At 36.6% G+C, this 7209-nt stretch overlaps 1 protein-coding gene across 5 annotated transcripts in view; it reads right to left on the reverse strand.

Moving 5' to 3' along the window:
* The window catches only part of MACROD2 (mono-ADP ribosylhydrolase 2), a 1216811-nt gene that overhangs the window by 637974 nt on the left and 571628 nt on the right, over positions 1-7209 (reverse strand). The window lies entirely within an intron of this gene.

The raw sequence follows: 7209 nt of genomic DNA on the forward strand, positions 1-7209 counted from the left end.
TATGTGCATGGTGCAGGAAAGAACACATAAAGCAAAGGGAAAATCATATTTTTCAGATTTAAAGCTTCTGAAATAGTGTTTTTTACAGGGCTTTATAAACTTTTTTTAAAACTTTTTACGCATTCCAACACTCTTATTGTTAAATTGTATTGGCTGCCTTCCTTTTCACCTTTAAAAAAAAAACATATATGTATGTCTTCTCATGGTAAGGTTTTAAGGAGAATACTGTAAGATAATGTTGGAGAGAAATATTTCTTCCATTAACCCCTTGACCCTTTCAGTTAATGGCTTCTTGTTCTGAATGGATCAACAAACAGGACTCTATCTAAGTTCCTAAACCAGACGTAACCCTAGGAGAAAGGTCTCTGCAATTACATGAAAAAGTTTCCTAGTACCAGAGCTGTGATATCTAATACATTTAATCTAACAGCCAGTCAGTCTACGCACTACCTCTGATGGATTTTGCTCAAATTCCTCAGGTCTGTAGCAGCCCTGGAATTGCAAGTATTGCACTATTCTCCCGGGTGCTCCAAATAAGGAAAAAGACATTATATGAGTAGCTGGAGAGTGTTTCACATTTCATGTTCAGCTGTGCAATTTAGCATTAAAATGATTTCTGTGATAAATCTGCGATGTTTGTTCCCACACAGAGCTACAATGGGGCCTGCAGCCCAAAGGACCATATTTCAGCTCCAGACAAAATGCAGGTACAAAATCAGGAACCAACTACATTACTAATGTAGGAAATGCATCATCAGTTTATGTTTGTGCTTGGTACATATTTGAGCCTGGAGTGGCCTTAATGTACAAATGATTCTGATCCAGCTATGTGACAAACTTGACTTTAATCAGCTCTGTTCCCCTACATTGATTAGTCTAAGGGCCGAATGTTCAAATTACCAATCATAATCAACTAGCAGCATACAAAACAAAATTTAGCCCCCTCCTCCCATAGTGCCAGTTACCCAACAATATCCAGCACTGCTTTCTAGACTTTATTCAGTACAAAGAAAATAGGTAGACATTACGTATATGAATGCATAAATTACATAAATAAACATTTGTAAACAGAAATTTGTCCACGAAGAACGAAACAAAACACACAATTTCTCCAATATTCTGCAATAAAACCTCCTGTGGATATATACATATGCATTATACATGAAATAATTCTTCTCCCCATGCAACGTTCTTATGTTTCAGCTAGACATGAAATAAGTAACGGTTATTGTATTACAAATGAAAAAATAAAACTACAAACATTTAGTGATTTTGTAACCGCTTATCTGTTGTTGGTGTTTATAATATAGTGCTGCTGACCGTAAGATCCCATAACTGCAATATGCCTGAACACCATATACAATACAAAGCCAGGCTTTTAAAAAGCTGAACTGGAAATGCACAGTGAGTGATTGTTTCTCCATAATACAGAGGGACATATCTTCATTGATGTCCCCAGCTAGCCATCCCAAGGAATACTGCTGGTCTGCAGCTTTAGGAAGCCACAGGCAAGCCTGGGAACCATGCAGGGATGTTGGGGGTGAGATGGATGTCCTGGCGGATGTTTATATAAGGTACTTATTAGAAAATCTGTTATTTATTTTCAAAAGTTGTCCTAATTCCTGTAATAAAGGTTTATTTTTCTTCACTTTCATCTACTTGGTCTACTTACTTGATGCAGTAGATTTTAACTGTGGCCTCTGACATCCCCAAGGTGTTGGTCAGCAGCTATAGACATACTACAAAAAATGGGCAGAGATGGTGAACATGATATGGCAGTTGTTGGAAATTACGAATATACCTTAGCAGATAGTTATGGACTGTAACCACATTAAATGAGACTTTTAGAGTTCACTGCTACCCTTTACAACTCAATGCTTTTAAGAACTAGTATCTTCAAGGGCTCTGACGGCTGCATGAAACCCCTAGGCCAGGTTTGGCAATTAGAGCATTGTAGTATGACAATTATATTGTATTTGTGCTCCAGTGTTGTCACCCTGGCAAAGAAATAGGAGGTACCGACATACAGTGAGCAGGCAAAAATCACTATTTTCACAAAGAAAGCGAGTCTAGAATAACAATAGGCAAAAGGGAACCATCCTTACACTTGTGTGCATCAAATCAGGTGTTAAACAGTTTTGGCAAGTTCAACTTTGTGGACTTATAAGGATGACAAATAGATCATTCATCTTTACTGATGAGAAATCAGTTGTGTGAGGCCAGGCCAGCATTTTTGTGTTATATTTGTCTTTAAGTTCTGAGCTTTTGGATCCCTTAAGGAGATCAGCTCAATCAACATTGACAACATAAAAGTCCCAAATGAATCCTCAAATGTCTTTCAGAAGTAGTTTCAACAATACTGTGATCTATAGTTCCCTAGACTGCTAAGTAAATCAATATTTACAACCTATTATAACTCTTTACATTTACCATACCTAAAGGTCACATATATTCAATGTAGAATGCATCTACATGATATTAAGATTTTCAACAAAAAGCTGCTACTCAAGAACTCAAAATGCAAATTTAAATGAGATATCCCCAAGTGTATTTGTAAGCTGAATAGGCAGTTTGGGTTACTAGCTTGTCTTACAAAAGACATGTTGATTAATAATAATTGTCCATTTTTGTGTTTCACACATAAAACATTAATGAACACCTGACACCTTGGCATCATTGTGGAAGCCAGCACTGAGTGATGGCCTGGCAGCGGAGCTATGATTCTGGAAGATGAATGACACTTCCTGCTACATGGCTTCTCATTTCAAAATCAATAAGACCTACCAGGAGTAGATCATTGATTGAGTTGTTCTCATTAGGGGATCCATTTATCAGCTCACAAGACAAAAATAAAACAAAGCCTTGAGCTAATGATAAGTAAAGGATTTGTAATCTAATGTTAGGAAGAGATGTAAATTCTACCAGGAGGGTTGAAGAACAACTATGTAAAAATATCAGATGTCAGATCAGATAAAAAGATCTGATATCAAAAAATGTTCCATTAGGCGGGTCATTATTTCATAAAGGGACAGATCATGTAATTTCTGCAATAACCCCCCCACACCCGTCTGATTGCTCTGTGGAGCTTTAAGGCCAAATCAAAGTTTATAACTATTTGTTTAATTATGGTATGATTGAATTAAGTTTTACTTTGGAAGTCATTACATTTTCCAAGTTTAAATGACATGTGACATGAGTAAAAGTCACACTGCTCACCACTATCATCCTTACCCATACACTTTTCCTGCAAAAAGAAATAAATCGACAGGGTGTGTCTGACTAGGTAACATTGAGTGCACAACACAGTGTGGTCATATGCTGGTGCCTACTGGACTGCCCAGTCACATTTATATATAAATAGCAACCCTGTATATTAAGTGTGTAGAAGAATGGCTATTAAACGGGTTGTTAGTACCCCATCTGCTAAACTGAAAATCCAATTCCATGACTTCAGTTAAGTCATGGTTAGGTGGTCCGAAATGGAAATTCTAACTTCTCATTTATAGTATACACTAGCTAACCTAGACACAGGAATTTTAAAATTAGACCCAATGGGCCAAATTCATTAAAGCTTTCCAAGGCTGAGAAGATGCACTTTCAACAGTGAAGCTAGGTGATCTAGCAAACCTATAATGGATTTCTTAAGTCATTTTTCTACTTGTTAGCAAATATTTCTAATCCTGTACCAGATCCATTCCAGGTTTGCTGAATGACCCAGGTGTACTAATGAAAGTATATTGTCTTCAGCCTTGGAGAGCTTTAATAATTCAGGCCCAATGAATCAACAGTTTTTTTCAACAAAATTGTTGCAGATAGCAATATTCCAGAACAGCGGTCACCAACCTTTTTGGTTCCGCGGACCAATAAAATTATCGCCTCCTGACCGTGCATGCAAGGGGACCTGGGTGTCAATAAAAGGGGAAGAAACCTACCCATAGTGACGTCACCATGACATAGCCCAGCCAACACTCCCATAGCCGATCTAAGCCTGCGATGGGAAAGTGGGTGGGTTATGTCCAGGGACACAGCCTGCCCACTTCCCTGCGCCTAGGACTTCAACTTTATGTGGCGGGTAGAAAAGTCCTCCAAGGATATTTGTAGTCTAATGAAAAGAAAAAGATTTACTTCAGGTATTATATTGAACCCTAAAATATGTAATATATGTTAAAAAAAATCTGTTGTTTATTAAATCAAAATTTCATCTAAATCTACCTGGTTGATATTGTGTAGAATTTACTAAAAAACTTTTAACTTTTAAACTTTTTCAAAGTTTCTTAATGGCACTTAGTACATGACAGAGTTAGAAGGAACTACTTCCCTAATGATGCTAAAAAGAGAGTTAAAGTTATAAATGAAGAGCAATGTTCAATGGAGTCCTGTAACTTGTTTAAAAGCACTTGGCTTTTGGTCTCGACCTTATGTGGTTATGAAACTCTTGTGACATCAAATATCCTTATATTTTACAACGTGTGTTAGACTAATATGTCAAGCGACATTTCTAAGAAGAAAAGTGTTCTAAATAAAATATTCTAAAATGTAAAATGTGATCCTTAGATGTGAAGTTCAAGAAAATAACTATTCAATGACAATCAAGATTTTCTATTTTTTTCAGGGTATTAAAATTCATGCTGGAATAAAATATAAATATAAATTTGTAAACTTCTCTGCTGGAAGCTAATGGCAAAATCTTCAAAAAACATCAAAAGCGATTAGTGAACAGTGGCAGGAGTGTCTAAAATGTTTTCTAAAATGATGTTATTGAGAGTATTTTAATAAGGGATCCAGAAAATAAATAAGTTGTTCCAAAGGTTTACATTAAAAAAAAACATTATTTACCAAAACATGTAATTTTATCATAATTTGTGTAACAGTAAAAACACTAGATAATAGCTAAAAAAAAATTATCCATTATCTAGTGTTTTTACTGTTACACAAATTATGATAAAATGACATGTTTTGGTAAATAATGTTTTTTTTTTTAATGTTATGTAATGTAAACCTTTGGAACAACTTAGTTATTTTCTGGATCCCTTATTAAAAATCCAATTTCATGTATTTAATGTACATATAACTACCCAGGTTACATTTATTGGGTCTGTGTGTGTGTATATATGTATTTATACGTGAACATATTATAAAAATCAAGGGAACAGTATAGGTGAATTCCTGTAATATTAATAAAGAATTAATTTCTGCTCAAACCTTCAACCTGGCATGAGAAAGTAAAGCAAAAGGGCTAAAATACTGACCTTTTCAGGCGTAAAAGCTATTTTGATTGTTCTTTTTTGTTCCACTCATATCTCAGAATTTTTTCATGTAATTGCTGTATAAGTAACCAAAGTTCAAGGTCAGATTTAACAAGAGCTTTAGGATTTGTTTCAGCACTGGTAAGTCAGTAGCAACTGTTTGTCCAGAAATTGTCAAGTGATTATAGAAAAATGTCAGGTGCCTTGTTAACTTGATTTGAGATGTGCAGGGTCCAGGACTGGTATTCTCACTCTTGGTTAAATAACTAGCGAGCTACTAACCTGGGACAAATATCCAGGTCAGAAGTTTAGAATTTCAGACTTCCTAGACTGCATGCTCTTTCCAGGTCAGTGACTCACTTAGTAGTAAGGCTTTTGAAAATAAATGAGCAATGCTAGCTGCAACAATGTTAGACTGAGAGACACCCATTGTATATTACAAGGAAAGCTTAAAACACAGCTTTAGGTTCTCGCTGTGGATAAGTTCCTCTTTAAGTGCCAGTAAACTTGATATAGTGTTCTGTAGATCTGGCTGCCAGGAGATGGTTCTTTACCATGGTCTATCCATAAACAATTGGCATGTATATGTGAACACTAAATTTCCCTGCATGCTCAATAATTGGCATTGGTAGCAAATGTCCTTTCCGACAACAACTGAACAAATGACACAGAACTGTTCGGTTTATTGGAGAGGGGAAGGACAAGCTGAAGGGATATCCCTGCATTCTCTTGGTTGGGTAACAGGGGAGGTCATTCCCTTTGTTTCTTAGGCTAGCCATCAGAATCAGTAAATATTATCAGGAAACAAAGTTTCTCAAGGGTTATGCTTCTATCTCTATATTAGAGGTTGAAGATTTATAGCCACCCCTTAAATTGTTGAATAGTTTAAGAGAAATGAAGAGGCAGAAAAAAGAGGGGGTTGTGGCTAAAAAGGCTTCAATGTATTTTTATGTATTAAATGATACATTTTGCATACATAATTACAGACAGTACATCCATGGCATATTAAACAGTCCAGTCTGGTCTGGATGCTGGTACCATACATCAGATTCCTAAACAAAATACTTGCAACCATGTTTGTTTTTGAACGTATTATACCCGACGCGTTTCGCCTTGGTGGGCTTCTTTAGGGGTGAAACTTTGATGCGCGTTTTTTATATTGATGTTTCTTAAAGGTTTAAAGGGTAGTACAGGGTAAACTTACATGACAGTGCAAATGTTTGCGACTACTGACTGCTCTCCCTTGGGTCCCTCTTCGCTGCACTGAAATCCAAGATTTGTTCTCTGCCCTGCCCAATTTACTGAACTACAAAACATTTCCCCCGTGTTGTGAAGGTATGGAGAGTGGTAGCTGTTCTATCAATAAATTAAAAAGATAACAGCCTCAAGTGACATTGCCGATTCTTCATGAATGTGCAGTGAGCAGAATAACCAGATTGAAATTGGTTCTTTCTTTGCACAGTCTCCCTTAGCATTGAAGCTGACCATGTCCATCTAAAATTGGTTTCTTGAATCTGACAAGAGTTTATTTTATTTTATTTAAATGGCCTCCACAGTGACCAGATCTCAATCTAATAGTGCAGCTTTGGAATGTGGTGGAATAGGAGAATCTCATAATAGACACATAGCAATCAAATGTGAAGCAACTGTGACGCTATTATAGCAATATGGACCAATATTCCTGAGGAATGTCTGGGATGTTCCAGTATCTTGTTGAACCTATGCCAATAAGAATTACCGTATTTTTCGGCGTATAAGACGCACCCAATTTTAAAGGAGGAAAATTCATCCCCTTCTGATCACTCTGTGCCAATGTATCCCCTTCTGATCACTCTGTGCCAATGTATCCCCTTCTGATCACTCTGTGCCAATGTATCCCCTTCTGATCACTCTGTGCCAATTCATCCCCTTCTGATCACCCTGTGCCAATTCATCCCCTTCTGATCACCCTGTGCCAATGTAT

The sequence above is a fragment of the Pyxicephalus adspersus genome, chromosome 4 (genome assembly GCF_032062135.1).
Source record: "Pyxicephalus adspersus chromosome 4, UCB_Pads_2.0, whole genome shotgun sequence".
NCBI lineage: Eukaryota > Metazoa > Chordata > Amphibia > Anura > Pyxicephalidae > Pyxicephalus > Pyxicephalus adspersus.